At 39.2% G+C, this 14,337-nt stretch overlaps 1 long non-coding RNA gene across 2 annotated transcripts in view; it reads right to left on the bottom strand.

The window, feature by feature from the left end:
* LOC120325083 overlaps positions 1 to 14,337 on the bottom strand; it is a 113,078-nt gene that overhangs the window by 87,725 nt on the left and 11,016 nt on the right. For both annotated transcript variants that reach the window (XR_005566898.1, XR_005566897.1), the window contains exons 3-4: positions 9,643 to 9,695; positions 3,307 to 3,484 (exon numbers count right to left, since the gene is read on the bottom strand). This is a non-coding gene — a long non-coding RNA (uncharacterized LOC120325083). The remainder of the gene's footprint in view (positions 1 to 3,306; positions 3,485 to 9,642; positions 9,696 to 14,337) is intronic.

The raw sequence follows: 14,337 nt of genomic DNA, 5'->3' as shown, positions 1-14,337 counted from the left end.
TTTTGGTTATTTTAATGTCAATTAATTTTTTTCCATCTGTCAAAAGAGTTACAAAGTCCTAGAGGGTATATTTTTATGTCCATCTTAAAAAATCAAAATTCTGAGATGCACCCAAAAGTTATTGATCTCTATATCTTTCAATTAAAAAGACAGAAAGTAACACAACTTCAAAACATTTTCTAACAAGAGAAAAATTACTTTAGTATTTTATCTGGATATTGACCTGTTGAAATAACTCTTGGAGGATAAGTGAAAAGACACTTCTCACAGACAAGTATCACATCTCTCTCAGTAAAAAGTTTTTTTTTTTAATGCCACAATCTTAAAATTAGAATAGTCTGATCTGGTGTGCGATTAAATTTATAACATAATGCATTTTGCTGAAGGGTGAATTATTGATGACACTATCCTTAGTCATAAATGTAAATCTATTCCAAAAATATATCACAGCAAAGCTGAAAAAGGGAATGAAAGTTCAGTTTTATTTATTACCTCTCATATACTTTTGAATTATTTTCTATCAAATAAATTGCTGAAGGCCAATTCTGCCTCTTCATCTAAAAGAATCCAGACTTTTTGGAAAACAGTAACATTAGTGAAGGCCTGAAACATGACAAAAACCTGGATGCAAATTAAGTCATTTTTAGAGGAATATCAAGCATTGTTAAATTCCATGGAGTTTGATCTTACTTCTACCATCAAGTATGAAGTGAATATGTGTTGTGATGCCTTTCCATGATGTAGTTTTTGAAGTGTTTTAAAACTTACACTGTATGTTATGTACACTTCTGCTTCAGCTGTATCAATAAAGTAGGTAATTTCCTTTAGCAGACATGCTAGGATTGGTGAGAGAGACCTGATGAATACCAATTTGGTTGTGAATTCCCTGAAAAATTTAGTTTTAATTCAACATGGAAATAATTTCATTAACTCAAGTCTGAAAAAAGCTAGAATAACTATATAGAAACTACTCAATATAACTTAAAAGACCAAACTGTGGTACTTCACAGCTGTGTGTATATTCAGAGATGGTAGGAATTCACCTTTACAGTAGAAATATATGGTTTTCTAACACCCCCTTTAAAGTATTGTGCCTGGGATTTAAGTGTCATCTTTCTCATGAAAGAATGATGGCTGATTTGTACTATACTATCTTCCATTCACAATCTGCATAAAAAATACCATAGAGATGATTAATAATAATTAGGTTTTATAAATAAGTTAATTAATTGGTTGGTCTTTTGGTGTCAGCGTGAGCAGCGATCTTGTCTACTGTCCCATGGACTGTATACCTACTTTTCTTCTGCTTCTTTGTGAAAAATTAAATGTTCAGGTAGCAAGCTTACTCCAGTACCAGTTATTTGCAGTTTTGCTGCAAAATAGTAAGAGTTTGCCATAAAGCAATACAAACACAGCGTGAGATTTTATGAGAGCTGAGCTTGACGGAAGGTTATATACCAGTCATGAAACATGTCCCAGAGGACTGAATGTTTTTCAGGGTTTTTTTTACGAAATGTATAATGAAATCTTAAAGCATTTGTTTCTAAAAATCTCTGCTATAAACTCTCCCTTCCCTATAATCTCGTCAGTTCTGGGGCAACAGAATCTCTAAGGTCAGCCTTTCTGTTAACTACTTATATTTCTCCTCTATTTCATGGCAGTAGAAAGGAATGGATGATTTATTTTTAGTGAGTTGCTCAATCCAACACAAGGAACTTGGTAAGCGACTTTTTTTTTTTTTTTTGACTGTCAGGATTACCAGCAATAGCACTGCTCACAGTAGTATTAACTACATCTATAAACCCCAGCACCACTTCTCTTGGCTCAATCACAGTTGTCTGTTCTTCAAATTTCTTTCTGATATTTCAGGCTCTGTTTTCCACAACGTGATGGGTAATGTGTGAGATAAACTGGCATGTTTTATGACACCAGTACAGCATGCATAGGTGAATTAGTTACATTATCACTATAAATGACAAAAAAGTTTTCTGACCCATAATATATGTCTGGGTGAGAAGAGAGAGATGCAAGCGAAAGCAGTAATGACATGATACTGCTATTCTGTCTTAAAAGAGATGTTTCTTTCAAGAAAACAAAAATAGCAATAACAACAACAAAAAGTTGTTTAGTGTTCATTATTTTCTTAAAAAAAATATTTTTTCATCAGATGAAAAGTAAATTAAAACATTCTAAAGAAGTCTCTTCTCCATTCCCAAACTCATTAATTTAAATTTTCACTCTATTTTGAGTAGAATTTACTTGTTTTAATCTGCCTGTCACTGATTGAAGAATCAATACTACAGTACTCATATCAGAAGACTCTCTTTTCCCAAATAAATCTTCAAACACAAAATAAATATCTGTAAAACCAGAAACAGTATTAAAGCAGACCACAGAAAATTATGTGCTGGTTGCTTTAAGTGACACTTCAGTAGGGATGCCATTAAAAATTTTTGTGAGCGTAGAGATGATTTTTAACATTCAGTTGTCTAATGTGATAGTCCATAAAAAGGAAATAGGAAGTAAGCTTTGTTGTCTATGGAGATCACTCTTTAAAAGGTCCTTTCAATTATAATATATTGAAGCATGTCTTCAAATACTGACTGCAGTAGTAAGTTCATTTTACAGCCAAGACATGAGAGCTGGAAGTGTAGATCCCAGGCAGATGAGAATGGCAAAGCCATTTGTTAAATCATCAGGAAGGCACCTCTGTGCTTTCTCTCTTTCTGTCTTGCAGATTTGCAGGAAGTTATACATAAACAGTTTGGAAATTGTTTCATTATCGTTCCTCAAACCTTCTCAAAACAGCTACACTCCCTCCATAGGACATCATGTAAGTCAAGCTGCTGTTCCCTTGGGCTACCCTGACCGTGGGACTGTTGATCAGAGGAGATGAATGGCACAGGGTCACAGTACCCTCCCTCTGCATATGAGATGGGTCTTACCCCTCTTGCCCCACAGGAGCCTCTCCATCTGCCAAGAGTGACTAGACTTGGATGAAAAGGTAACTGCTTCGGTTAGATGTGCAGCACAGTCACCCCTCTGCTCCACCCTTGTGCCATCTTTTGTTTTCTACTTAAGCTGAGTTACTTGGGATGGGCTCTTATCTTTAGGGTCCTGCATGCTTAGACCTCAGCCACAGTTCTTCGCCCTCTAGTAATAATTTGTATTCAAACAAAGGTGTCCTCTTGGCTTTGCTATTGCTACAAGGCCAGACCTCTTTGAAAGCAGCACCCTGTGCTCGGCGGGAGGCCACTCACCCCTCCAGCACTGGGGGTCCCACTTGTAACACTGGTGGATCCATACCTGTGGCACAAGACTGCAATGGCTGCACATGGACTGAGATATTGTGATCGATGAGGAAGGTGGTGTTTCCTTGGGGGCAGAGGCTTCCAGGGAGTAGCTCTTGGGGTCCTTGTTATTGGCAGAGATTCACTGAGTCCACGTGGGATTCCTGACATTTCCTCATTTCCTCCCACCAGATCTGAGGTTCAAGTAAATAAATAAACTATAAATGACAAAGAGAAAGGCCAGGAGAGGGTGCTGGCTGTCATCATGCAAATCCAGAATGCTTTTGACTCCAGCTATATTCCATTTATATTAACAAATGAAGACACAGTCACATTTGTGCAAAAAATACTAAAGAGCTGCTCTGTCAGAAAATTATTTACACAACAATAATTGTTTATATTACATTCTTTCTCTACATATTTACAATATAATCTCAGCAGAGTGATTCCTGTATAGGGTAAAAAGAAATTATTTTTCTATTATTTTTATGGCACCAATGAAAGGTAAAATGGAAGGTACACACCTGTCGTTAGATATAACTCCACCACCTCCAAGTGTTACTGAACAACAGTACAGTTTATTCACACATTAATTATTTATCTTTAAAGACTCCATCATGTACAAACAAAAAGTTTTTACTAAAATAGGATGAAAAATGTTGTTTGTATTTTGTCGTCTCCACTGTCACTGACATAAGGAGTGCAAAAACTTTAGCTGGTAGACCTAAATGTTGGACAGACAAGCTCTGATTCTGATATAGCAGGCTAAAATCAGCTTCAGCCTTCTCTTCAGTAAAATAGCTTTTTGGTTAAGTGGACAGTAAAATGCAACAATACACATGAACCAAAGTTAGGTTATTTATTTTGATATTCCATTCAGTTCAATATCCCCGTATAGTCTGTTTAAATGAGTGTTAAATATTGTTTGAATGAGTACTATGCTGCTACATGAAAGAATTTTAAAATCAGAATTTTTACAGCCAAAAAGACATCTTTTGTGAAATGCTCCATTATCTGGGTATTTCTGTTAAAAACCTAAGCCATGAGACAGCAGCTTCTATTTAAATTGTTGTTGTCAGACTGCAGAGTCAGTGTCCACGAATAAAAAGTGGAGACTTAATTAATTCCTTTCAGATCTCAGAACTTCTGCTTTCAGCTTTGAGGTCTGAAACATAGCATTTTCATGACTGCACTGTTCCTGTGGGCTCCCATGTGGACAAGAGTTCACCCTCTGTTTTTATTTCAGCCATGGTGATAAGCAACAGACAATTTAGTTAACCTGCCATTTGCAGTCTTGATCTAAGCGGAGCCCAATTCTTCCTCTGGAACTTTAATGCTTATTTACCTTAAGGTACTTTTCATGAAAAACAAACTTGTTTAGTCCAAATATGTTTGATGTTTACTGCATTTATTACATAGTAACTATTCTCCTTAAAAATATTTACCTCAAGCTTTAAGCCCTCCTCATTCTAAAATAACATTAAAGTAGTTTACATAGAGACTTTACAGTCACATTATTTTACAATAACTTATTTTCATTGATTGGTCTAACAATTTGAGGTGTTATTTATGGGCTACTGTGATGAATCACATCCGTTTCCAAGGTAAAGTAAGCAAATTCTCTGTTTATAGGATTAAAGTTGAAGGTCAAACTTTAATTATATTTTCAGTTCTACTACAGCAACATAAAGCAAGGCCTTTAGATTTCAGAATTGGCAACCAGTCATATGAGATGCTTTTATACTTAAAAATTGACCACAAATTTTGAGTCAATCATAATTAACATCCAAGCAGGAAACCTAGTAGATAACTGTGATAGACTCCAACATAAATTTATTTTGTGTTTTGAATATGCCTTTTTTTTTTTTAACCTTGCAAAGAGGATTTATTTATTTTTAATCTGTTTTAAGAAAGGAGTTGATATCTACTGGAGTGTGAGAGCCAGGAAAAAACTAACCTTCAATGCTTATGGTGTCTTGTTGTATTTATCTAACTCACTGGCCTGCTGCTGTTGAAGTTCTACCAGTATATATTTATCAGTAAGCCATTTGCAGGTGCAAGTGAAATTTGCAGTGTCCAGAAATGTAATGTATAAACAACATTTAATCCCCTTTTTTAGCAACACATTATTAAAGTCTGAGTTGCGATCTCAGAGCTGCCAAAGCACTGGCAACCTTAAATTGTAAAGGATGTTGTTGTGCAGTGTAATAGAAGTAATTACACAAGTGCTCTCCACTCCAGCCACAAACAATGCCTGGCACACACACAGCCGAAGGGAGGCACAAGAGATGGTGGAAACATTTGTGTTAAAAGATAAACATGTGCCAATGAGAATCACATCCAAAATATCCCCACTGAATTATTTAACAAAGGAAGCATGAAAGCAAAGATTGCAAAGTGCATAATTTCAGCAAGCTGTGGAAAGATTGCTTAGAAGGCTTCTTGCGCTGCAACGCAAGGATTGCTGCATTTAGATTAGAGGTACTGACCTTGCTTCCTCACCCAGCTTTATAAAGCTGTCTCTACCATGCATGCCTTTTTTGTCTTGGAAGGATTTATGTCAAATCATTTGTTATCGCATACATTGTTGTGTAAAGACTTTACAAATCCTGGCTTCTGACTGCAGCCATCCCTTTAGGTCAGGATTAGGGAACATTTTTGGTGCATTTAATGGAAACAGACAAGTCCAGCACGCAAAGCACAAGGCCAGCTTGACTGAACAGGAATCTTCTCTTGGAAATAAGGCAAAAAAGGAAGGTATATGTCTAGTGGAAGCAAGCTCAAGTGACGTGGGAAGAATTCAGAGATGCTGCTTGCTGCTGTAGGGAGAAAATTTGTCTGGCCAAAGCTCAACTGGAGTTGCAGCTGGCCAGAAATGTGGGGCACAATAAAAAGAGTTTTTTCAAATACATTAATGGCAATAGGCAGCATAGAAATATCATCAACCTGTTATAGGATGAGGATGGTCACCTTCCAAACAGGAACAGAAATGAGGCAGAAGTGTTTAACTCATTCTTTGACTCTGTCTTCAACATGAATGACAGACCAAGGGAGTCTCAGTGCCCTGAGCTGGAGGACCATGACTGCGAGAATGACCAATTCCCAGCCAACCCCGAAATTGTGTGGGATTTGCTGCTTCAGCTGTGTCCCTACAGACTATGGGGCCTGACAGGATTCATTCCAGAATCCTCAAATTGCTGCTGATGTCATCATAAAACCTCTCTAGGTGGTTTTTGAGCGGTCTTGGGAATCCAGAGAGGTCCCAGCTGACTGGAAGCTGGTGAACATTGTCCCGATTTTCAAGAAAGGCAAGAAGGAGGACTCTGGAAACTACAGGCTTGTCAGTCTCACTTCAGTGCCTGGTAAAGTTATGGAGAAGATTATTCTGGGAGGTATTGAAAAACACCTGGAGGACAATGCAGTCACTGGTCACAGACAGCACAGCTCCATGAGAGGACAGTCTTGCTTATCCAACCTGATTTCCTTCTATGACAAGGTAGCCCACACAGTTGATCAAGGGAAGCCAGTTGATGTAATCTTTTTGCATTTCAGTAAAAGCTTTCGATACTGTCTCTCCCAGGATCCTTCTGGACAAAATGTCCAGTACACAGCTGGATAAACACATCATGTGGTGGGTGAGCAATGGGCTCACAGGGAGCACAGAGAGTTCTAGTGAATGGGGTGACATCCGATTGGCAACCTGTCACCAGTGGGGTTCCACAGGGCTCCATCTTAGGCCCTGTGCTCTTCAACATCTTCATAAATGACTTGGACACAGGACTCAAAGGGACACTAAGCAAGTTTGCAGATGATACAAAACTGGGAGGAGCTGTTGAGTCCCTCAAAGGCAGGGAGGCCCTGCAGAGAGACCTCAGCTAATTAGAGCACTGGGTAATCACCAGTCATATGAAGTTCAACAAGGGAAAGTGATGGATTTTTCACCTGGGAGAAGCAACCCTGGATGTTCGTACAGACTGGGGAATGAGATGCTGGAAAGCAGTGCCATGGGAAGGGACGTGGGGGTCCTGTTTGATGGCAAGTTGAATACGAGTCAGCAGTGCCCTGGCAGCCAGGAGGGCCAACTGTGTCCTGGGGGGGCATCAGGCAAAGCATCACCAGTGGGTTGAGGGAGGTGATTGTCTCACTCTACTCTGCACTGGTGTGGCCTCGCCTTGAACATTGTGTGCAGTTTGGGGCACCACAATATAAAAAAGTTATAAAACTGTTAGAGAGTGTCCGAAGGAGGGCTGTGAAGATGCTGAAGGACTTTGAGGGGAAGCCGTATGAGGAGCTGCTGAGGGCACTTGGTCTGTTCAGCTGGAGGAGACTGAGGGGAGACCTCACTGCAGTCTACAACTTCCTCATGAGAAGGAGACACTGATCTCTCCTCTTTGATGACCAGTGACAGAACTCAAAGGAATGGTCTGAAATTGTGTTGGGGAGGTTTGTTTTGGATATTAGAAAAAGGTTCTTCACCCACAGAGTGTTTGGGTACTGGAACAGGCTCCCCAGGGAAGTAGTCACAGCACCAAGCCTGACAGAGTTCAAGAAGTGTTTGGATGATATTCTCAGGTACATGGTGTGAATCTTGAGGACTGTCTTGTGAAGGATTAAGGGTTGGACTCGATGATCCTTATGGGTCCCTTCCAACACAGCATATTCTGTGATTCTGTGAGTTTGTCATTCTTCCTTCATAGTAGAATTCTTTAGAGAGGTCTGAATAATGCTTAAAGATTTTTGCACTGGGAGAGTTTGCTATGGGCAAAGTCCTTCCTTTAAAATCATGGGAAGGAGAAGAAGAACCCATTCACACAAAAGCATCCCCATCCACAGGATTTTATGGCGCTAGATATGTCCAGGGACCTGTCCTGGAGCTAAAAGGAAAGTAGTAGAGCTTAAGAGAAATAGGTTAGCATCATCATGCTGTGGCACAATGAGGAAGGAGGTGGTGCCAGAAATGAGGCTGTGTGAAATTTGCTGTCTGTTACTATTATTGACATAAATCTAGAGATCTATCTAGTTCCAATTCTGGAACCCATGTTGGCCCTTTTAACTCTCCTGGCACATTCTAAAGAATGAAAAGGATTGAACTGACCAAGTAGACTGAGCTAACTTCTGAGTGTTGTAGCCTTAGCAGTATTGAGGTACAGATGAGGATGAGATGAAATCATACTAGGAAAGTCTGTCAGAGTTGACTGCCTTCAGGATATTTAGACTGTGTACAAAGATCTCAAAGAGTCCCAGAGAACTGACCAGTGACACAGGATTTCATAGCTCTGGAGACCCAAATTATGTCTCTGATCTCAGGTCTGAGCAAAAAGAGATACATTAAGATCCCAGTCCAGGAAAAGCCTCAGGAAGCACAAACCCTGAAACAGTTTCTCAGTGAGACACAATTTATGCCACAGCCCATACCTAAAAATTGCTATATCTCTCTATGCCAATGACCTGGCAGGAATGACAATTTCAGGATAAAGACAGAATGAAGATTATACCTGTTTCCTTCCCTAAGTATTTGCAGCCTTAGACAAGGGCAAATTTATACCCTATAGTGAAGCCAAAAGTGAGTTTTGTGATAAGGCAGCAGCTGGACCCCACACAGCTTTTAAAAACCACCCTGGGGATACCTTCCGCCATCAGCTACACACTCAGTTTAGCAAGGCTTGACCCAGAGTTCATGCAGCTTGAACAAGATGCAAAGTAGAGCCACCACTCCTTTTTGTTCTCAGGGGGAGATATGGAGTGTCACACACAGCCTTGTCCATACTGAAGAAAATTTTGCATTCTCTTCAGCAGTTCACTCTTTATCTCTGAGTTTCAGCACCCACACAGATTAAATAATTTCATCTTTGATTTAGCACTCTAAAGAATTTGTCTTGTAAAATAGGTCTTCAGCTTTGAAGTTTAGTGCAATTAAAACTAAATACTGCTAATTAGGAATGCAGTGCATCAGCTATTACTCAAATGAATTCTGCTAATGATTTAGGACTGTTGTCATGAGCAAGAATTTTCAGGATTGGACTCCATACTTATTAAGTGAAAGCCTGCTTTTTTTTCCTAAGTTGCAAAGAGCAGATGAATTGCAACAGGACCCTTACACAGCATAAAGGTGAGTAAATAGATAATGATTTACAGAATCAGAATCCTCCTGAACACATTGCTTGCACTTCACTGATTTCTGCTAACAAGTATTAAACTGTGCACAGTTTTCTTGTGTGCTGTGAATTTTGACAACAATAAAATGTTCCCTATTGCCATGTGACACAGCCAAGTCCAGATGTGCTATTTTGGTTTGAGATGGTTAAACCTTTTTTTGTTACTATGGGGATTATCTACCGAATGGTTTACTTACCTCTCCAAAGCTGTCATCGCATACTGTTTAATTTATAAAGCCGGTCCAAATCTCTGTGGAAAAAAAAATCACCAATATTTCTCACAACTTTCCTTGATTTATTTTTTGGTGTCAGCCAAGACATAACATTTATTATGATTCACCTTAGCATGATGGCATTTCATTATTCTTACTGAAGAAGATGTTCCTGAAAAAAGAGATCAAAATCTCCTTAGCCTTCTGGATATCACATAATAAATAAGGGGGTCTGTTTTTCCTCAGTGCCTCAATAAGAAGAAGTGTTTATGTTTCAGGACCAAGCTCCCACAGAATATTTACAAAATTTGTTGCGAGGTGTTGAGACATAAATCTGAAGTTCAAAACCTACATCAAGTAAAAATGAAGACCTATAAAATACAGTGTAAAACAAAACGTCAGAAGAAAAATGTAAATATTTTTAAGAATCACTGAAATCCTTAAGTGTCTTCCTCATCAATAACACATAAATTTAATTTTATCAAATGGACTTTGGTGCTAGCATCTTAAATATTATAAATTAATTAAATTACAGTTTGCTAAAATAAAAAAGTCAAACATTCTAGATAGCCATCTAAAGCCCTTTACACTCTTCTTTGAGCAAGCAAGAGAGGGAGATTTAAAATATCATCTGCTTTACATAAGAAATTGTTATCAGAAGCTAAAACCCTAAACTGAAAGTTACTTTGAATTTCATTATGATAAATGAATATTAATTTATTTTATTAAGGGGGAAAGTGTCTTCCAGAAAGCTTATGGAAAACAATCCACAGCAGAACATGATTAAAAATAAGAATAGCCAGATGATCTTGACTATAGTTCATTAGAAAACAGCATCACCCCCACGATCATTTCATAATGACACTTGCTTTATCTCATTTCAGGATTTGTAAGGCATACTAGAATTTTATTGCTTCTGGAAATATTAAGTGTCCTGGTACATTTATATATACCTGATATTTGTCAAAGTGTGCATATTTACTTTTCTGTATTTTTTATACTAACATTAAGAAATTTATATTATTTAAATTTATACTGAAACAGAATAAATATCATCTTATATTAAGCATTGTGTGCAGAGGGAAGTACAGTCTCGGAGGCATTTCTATCCTAGGTCTCAGGTCACTTCTCAAGTCATACAAAGGCAGATGTCATTGGGGTCATTTAAAGGTCTCTACTCTGATACCAGCTTTCAGGACACCCTCTGTGGCAACACATATGTTGGAAGATTGTGAGCTTTAAAAATGTGTAACCTAGCCTGAATGCCAGGACATGAGCAGTTACACAATATAAAGTTTTTATAGAATAGTTTCTGATGGTTGAGGAAATGTGTTCTACCAAACAAACGTTTCATTGCTGCAACCATGTTCATGACTGAGTGTGAGCTGTCAGGGCATCACATGGCTTAGAAGCATAAAGCCTTTTCATTTTCCCAACTGTGTGTTTTCTTAGTCAACTCTACTTCTGAAAATGTCTTTCCCTTGCTTCTACCCAGAGTCATATTCCTCTCACACTTTCTCTTCTCCACACAGCATGTCAAACGACTACTCATTCCTCTGGATTTTAGATTGGTGCCAGGGATCTTGCTAGCTATGGCTTCATAGCGCTGGCTATTCAGTGACTTTATGCTACTGAACTATTGTATATTTTAGGTGATTTTTTCACTAGGTGGTTTTTAGCCACACTATTCCCTGTTCCAGTTGCTGATACATTACACTAACACACGTATCAGCACAGAGGAGAGGTACAAAGGTGGGGAGAAGAGGCTGGAAGAATGGAGGGGTAACTTCAGTTTGCATCCCTTTACAGGCTCATTCAATCTTTCTTGAACAATACTTTGCTCAGGTCTATATACCTCCAGATGTGACTTCTATTGTCTCCAGCTATTTCACAACTAGACGCTGAATTGTGCCTTTCATTTCACCAGAACTAGAGAGCTTTAATGCATTCATTAGTCATAACGTATTCTGTAGTTTGTCCACAGTTCAAAGGTTCACATGGTGGCTGCCTTAATCACTGCTAGGGCAGCAATGCAAAAGCTCTACAGCAAATGGAGAAGTTGCTTTCAATTAAAGAAATATGTGTTTCATTGTCTCAGCCGATCTTAAGGTATCAGGAGACAACATCTAACACATCTCGCTTCTGTTTTGTAAGCCTCAGACTGCAGTCACAAAATGGGAACTGTCTTGTGCATGCTCCACACCAGGACTGCACACATAGGAACAGGGAAGCGCTGGAAACATTGGGCAGCTGGGGCAGGTTTGTGTTATAGATGGGTTAGGAGGGTTACAAAATCCAGGAAGAGTATATAGCAAATGAGCATCTGAAGGCTATAATTAGAGGTTGAGTGTAAAAAAATGAAACTGGTCAAGGAATTGAAGTACTGAAGCACTGATGGCAAGGGGAAGGAGGGATGACATTGTGTAGGTGTGTGTGGAAGGACTGGTGTGTGGGTGGCACTGGAGCCCCTCCTCACAGCCTGTGGTGGCTCCACCAAGCAGCCAAGCTCCTCTGCAGTACTGGAGCCAAGGGTCTCCCCCCACATGGTGCTACCACTTCATAGGGCTGACTTGCTTTCTGAGCTCTCTGTCTCTCAGCACACAAATGTCTCCAACCGATTCCCTCATGCACTACAGATAGGCCCTAAAACTGTTCTACGTCACTCTGAAATGAAATGCAAATAAATCCGGATTAAGGCTTTTTCCTACTGCCAGTGTGGGATAAAGCTTTACTTTCCCCAATATGCGTACACCCACACACCGCATAGGTGCACACAGTTGTTCCACCAGCTTGATCTATCCTCATTTTACACTTTCAAAGCCAGCTTCAGACAAATTACCCTGTTACAGATATACATGCCTCATCGATCTGTCTCTGATCAACACACATCCTGCATGCAACTTGTTCTGCCATTTATGACAGATGAATTTGGCCCAGAAATGTCATTAGCATCAGGTTAGGTTTTTTTTACATTCCACATTTGTCCAAAGATTTTTGGTAACAGCATAAATCATTGCCAAAGCTTAATGCTAATCTCCTGAATTTTGAAAGCACAACAGGCAAAGTCTACCCCTGAATAGATCTGAGATACAAGCACTCAGGATACTAACATTTGCAGGAAATAACAAACAAAGCCCTGCTATTTCATAGTTGAATAATAGCACTAGTGCTGAACAGAGAACAATTTTAGAGAACAAAAAGGTAGTGAGATTAAAAATACACCTGGTTAAATGGGACTTTTTGTTTTACCAAATGCTTGGGCTTTTGTTAGAAACAGATAATTCCCCTCAATTGTGTGGGTTGAAATTTGTGGGAATAAAATCAACAGAAAGTATAGGACACGATTTTCTGCAATGGATGGCCAAGCAGTTACTTATCTGCAGTGCTGCCACAATGGAGACTTGGTTTCTATTTGCTGATGAGTGAATTCCAGGCCAGGGGAAGGATGAAAAACTTGCAATGATCTCACTTGGGTGCACCTCATTCTACTGCTAAAATTGAGGAACACCTAAAACACAATTTATTTAGAAACAGGTTCTTCCTTTTAGCACAGCTCATGATGTTCCAAGTGAATGGCTGTGTCCTACTGCTACGTATGATGTCACATCCTCTATTCATCCTTTCCCCATTTGGACACATGGTGAAATGAAAACTGCATTCAGACCCATGCACACAGAACCAGACTTATTTCCAGAATTATATTGCTTGGCAAAGCAAGCTTCTTGCTTTTTTATTTATTTATCTTTTTAGTCAATCAGGTTACAATCTCCTGCAAATATTCAAAAAGATATATCCAAACAATGATCACTCCCAGGAAACAGAACTGAAAAGCTGTCCCTGATGACAAGTGATAGTAAGCAGAGAAAGGGAGTTCAGACTAGACAGGAAAGATAATGTTTTCAGCTAATCTGGCCATCAGAAAGCATTGATACATCTTTTCACTTGGTAAATATTAGAAATCTTGGCATTCACAGTGTTTCACACAGTCTGCCTAGTAAGGGGTGGAGAAACACTACCTAGCATCCCAGACTACTGCTCTAGCCTCTGAGCTGTTCTCCACTTGTCCCATGTCAGGATACATGAGAAATGCCCACTGACTTCCTGGTGTGAACAGGAATACCACACCCCACACCAGCCCTCTTCTCATCTCTGCATGTACTAGTTCCTAAGCACCACTGGGCCCAGGCTCAAAAATTGTGGCAGCAGTTGAATAGCCCAAATTACAAATTATTGCTTTGCAATGACTGGTGAAATAGGGCTTGACTCTTACTTTGCTTACAAAACAGACTTGCATCAGTAGAGCTACATGGACTTTTACTGAGGTATATTTGATTTACTCCAGTGTAAAACAGGAAACAGTTTTCTCAGTTACTTTCCAAGTTAGGGGTTGCCCTGACAGAGCAATATGAGTAAGGATGCATCAGCTATCTGAGGGTGCCCTGCCCACAGCAGTGCTAAACAGTGCCAATGCTATATGTTTTGTATTCTTCCCAAGTCTTCAAAGCACACTTTAAAATGGGTGCAAAAGAGTACCATTAAGAATCCATCCCTTTCTAACCCTCTCCAGTCTTGATCAAAAACACGGTACACTTTGTGGAGTGTAAAGACACCACTGTTGAGGTTTACCTGGCTCATTTATAGGCAGTCAAATGTAGACATCGATAATACCCTTCCATCTCA

Source organism: Pipra filicauda, unplaced genomic scaffold (genome assembly GCF_003945595.2).
Source record: "Pipra filicauda isolate LSUMZ 115617 unplaced genomic scaffold, ASM394559v2 scaffold81_size6448238_pilon, whole genome shotgun sequence".
Classification (NCBI taxonomy): domain Eukaryota; kingdom Metazoa; phylum Chordata; class Aves; order Passeriformes; family Pipridae; genus Pipra; species Pipra filicauda.
The sequence above is the reverse complement of the archived record's forward strand: the minus strand, read 5'-3'. Positions and strand labels throughout refer to the sequence as shown.